Genomic DNA, 4,052 nt, shown 5'->3' with positions numbered 1-4,052 from the left:
GGGTATTTGATTAATTGATTGAGTGGAATCCTAGTCATCACCCTTATTCTCTCTCTCCTCCAACTTTCCAAGGGCACTTTTGGAATTGTACTATGGATAGATTGTTTTTGAAAAATATTTTCTTATCCTTGGAAGGTTGAGAAGTCGAAGATGCCTTGATCTCATTGCTTAGGGAAGACACCTACAAAGAAAAGGAAGCACAAGTTTAGAATTAGAAAGTTACTTTTTGAAAAGAAGAAGGTTTATGTAGCTAGGATTTTTATCTCTCTTTGTTTCTATTTTTTTTTCTTTTTTCTTGGGATTCAAGGAATGTAAAGGAGGAAGGAGAAGAGAATATTCTCTTAGTTTTGGATTTCTATCTTCCCTTCTCTCTCCCCTCCACGGTTTTAGAAGGAGGCCTCTCTCCCAAAATCGTGGGCTCTCTCCCTCTCTTCTCCTCTTCTCCCCTTCCCCCTATAAATACCCCATAGGCTTTAGCTTGTAAGTAGTTCAATTCCTTAGTGAAATTTCTCTCTTCTTCTTCCAATTTTTGGCTTTCTAAGTTTTCTAGTTTGATTATGAGCTTAGTTTAATGGTTGTAATAGGTTTAATTCAAGCTTTACTTTCAATTTATGTCTTCAATTTGGTTGTAATATTTTAATTCTAGGTTAGTTTTAAAGCATTCTAGTCTAGGCTTCTAATCATTGTGAGAAGAATTAGAGACTTGGAAGAGGAAGCCATGCAAGGATTATTCAAATGTTCAAGCTTCTTCAACTACATTCATGCAAGCCTTAATTAATTCATGCACTTTCAACTTTGGTAGAAGGAAGCATTAGTTCTTAATTTTTTTTTTAGTTTCTTCTTCTTCTTCTTCATCTCTTAATTTTATTTTTAGTTCTTCTTCTTCTTAAATTTCTAATTCCTCCATTATTTTTATTTTAATCACACTCTCACCACCTCTATTCTCTCTCCATTCTAGTAGGACCTTAATTTTTCCACTTTTATTTTCATTCTCATTCTCTACCTCTCTAACTCTTCCATGCTTATGCAATTTTTTTTTTTATTCACCATCATTATCATGTCATGCATTATGTTAGGATTTTAATTTAATTATTTTTGTTTTAATTTCAGATTTGGTAGCGCCATTTCAAGTGTGAGAAGCAAGCAATTTCAATCCGATTCAAGCCCCTTTGGGTTTTACATCTCTAATCTCTTAGTCTCATTCTCCCTCTCTAATCTCTTCTTTTATTTTTTTTTTTTGTGGTTGTGATGTGTAGCTGCTGCGATTTATTCCTTCAAATCCACGTTAGTATTGATAGGTTAGATGCTTATGTGTTAGGACGTCAATTCAATTAGTTAGATGCGTAATTTTGCTAGATGCTTGTGAGTTAGGACACATTATTTTAATTAGTTCAATCCAATACTTTAATTTGGTTCACTTTGCATTACTTTTAAGTGAGTAAGATAGAGTGGCGTACATCTCCTTGAGTTTGCCCCGTAGCTACGATTGATCCGAACGCTTGCGGTTATTATTTCTTGTAAACATCCACCCTAGAGATGATGACCTTATCCATGCTGGCCATTATGCATCGCATTTCAACGTACCGAGCCGCAGTCCCTTAGAAAGAAAAGAGAGGAAGAGAGAGAGTGAGGATTTTCACTTTTCAAACTTAAATTAAAAAAAAAAGGAGAGAAAGAAATTCATGAGATCAGCTTACCCCATCATATGAAAGAGGGAGGCCTAGGTCGCAGTTTGGAGAGTTGGGAAGTCCCAACTCAATCTTGGGCTGACCAATTAGGTATGTTTGACAAACCATGGATGATAGGAGGGGATGTGATCATCTATGTTCGCCAACCTCAAAGGAGGGACTCCTACCTCCGGGTCTGCCCCTACAGTCCGGGAGGCATGAGAGGACTGCCCTCAGCCAAAGCTCCCAGGGAAAAGAGGGCAGTTAGGGTACTGCAAAAGAACCAAAATCAGATGAATCAATAAATTTCTTTGTTAACTGAGGATAATGAGTAATGAAATCATACCCTGGGGCCCTCAAGAGTGAGAGGGACACAAACAGTCTCCCAGAAGAGGGAGGCAGGATAGTCCCCGACAGCAGAGGCCAATTGCGTGGCCGGCTCGCCAACCCTCAAAAGCTAGATCTCCTACGGCTCCAAGAGAGAAGGAGTATGCATGCGAGCTGGAGGGAGACAAGGGATGAGTCTCTCCTCAGACCAATGCAAGGATACCTGCTCTCCCAAGTAGAAGGAGAATCCCCACAGACCCTCGAAGAGAATCCATCGGGTAGAGAGAGCGGAGGCCCGAGCAAATAGGTTCGGCTCGGGGAGGTATTCCAAAAGGTAGGGGTGAAGGGAGATCTGCCAAACATAAAGAAATTGATAAGTGAAATAGTTACAAAATCAGGACTAATAGTAAAAGAAAGCAGTTTTGAGCTTACATTCTCGAGCTGTAGCTCCTTCCGGAGACCCCGAACGGAGGGAAGATCCTTGTGGTGGCTGCTCTTCAAAAGGGTGCCCTTGGACCATCGCTTGGCCCTTAGGAAAGTCATGCACTGGTCCTCTTCCCCCTTGAAGGAGGGAATCCAAAAATGCAGGATCTCATAACTCCATGTTTGTAAGGAACGAAAGAAACCAATAAATAAGTTAGACAGTAATAAGGAAAAGGAATAAGTGACTCAAGAATGAAAAAAAGAGGGAAATAAGACTCACCCAGATGACATAGGAGCAACTGATGAGGTTCGGGGAACCTAGGACTAGGAAGTCCATCATGTATTGGAGGTGGGCATAAGCCAAACCTCCCCAATCATACCCTACCGCGAGGTCGAAGTCCTCAAAGAATCGACAGAAGGCAAGATCGATGACCAATGTCCCGATCATGTCACTGAACTCGACCTCGACCAGCAGATATAGGAGAAAACATCGGGCCATCTGGTCGTGCTCCACGGAGGAGGACTGATCTATCACCCCTTTCTCCCACCAGAAATTCCTCATGGTAGCGATAGAAAGGTCCCCATGTGCAATACGAATCCCCGTCATACGCCTGAAGTAGTCGTAGTGGTCCGAGGAATCCTCCTGGTCCGTAGAGGTCAGCGCCACGGGCATCCCTCCGAAGGGAAGCCCCGTGATCATATGAAAATCGAGAGGTGTGATGGTCACCTCTCCTAGTGGTAAGTGGAAGGTTTGGGTGCTCGGCCACCACCTCTCCACCAGTGCCCGATCTATCAGGCTATCCAGCTCTCGAACGGGGCATGCAGCGATATGCCCCAATCTGGTCTGCCTCACCCTGGACTGTACCTCTGGGCGAAGCTCTCTGTACCACTCCTACGCCTTCTCTGTGTCGCAATACTTCTTCAGCAGCGAGAGGGTCTTATGCTACAAAAACATAAGAGAAGGAAGAAATCATTAGATTCAAATAAATAAGGAGAAAACAAAAATATAAAGAAGAAGATAAGTCCAAAAATCCCTAGAATGGTGTTTTAGGGTTTTGTCTCGATTTGTGTACCTAGAAATGCCTAAGTTGGTATTTTAGGGTTTCACCTCGACTTGCATGCCAAAAGATACCCGGGGGTGATATCCTATGGCCTAGTCTCGATTTGCATACCTAAAAATTCTTGAGTTAATATTTTAGGTTTTCGCCTCAATTTACACACCAAAAGATACCCAGGGTGGTATCCGATGGCCTTGTCTCCATTTATGCGCCTAAAAATGCCTGAGTCAGTGTTTTAGGGTTTTACCTCGATTAGCGCACCAAAAGATACCCGGGTGGTATCCGATGGCCTTGTCTTAATTTATGTGCCTAAAAATGCCTAAGTTGGTAGTTTAGGGTTTTGCCTCAATTTACGTGCTAATAGTTACTCAAGGTGATATCCACCCTAGAGATGATGACCTCATCTATGCTGGCCATCATACGCCACATTTCAATGTACCGAGCGATGGTCCCCTAGAAAGAAAAGAGACAAATAGAGAGAGTGAGGATTTTCACTTTTCAAACTTAAATAAATAAAAAAGGAGAGAAAGAAATTCACGAGATCCACTAACCCCGTCGTATGAAAGAGGAAGGCCTA

This window comes from Telopea speciosissima, chromosome 5 (assembly GCF_018873765.1).
Source record: "Telopea speciosissima isolate NSW1024214 ecotype Mountain lineage chromosome 5, Tspe_v1, whole genome shotgun sequence".
Taxonomy (NCBI): Eukaryota; Viridiplantae; Streptophyta; class Magnoliopsida; order Proteales; family Proteaceae; genus Telopea; species Telopea speciosissima.
This window is presented reverse-complemented; position numbering follows the sequence as displayed.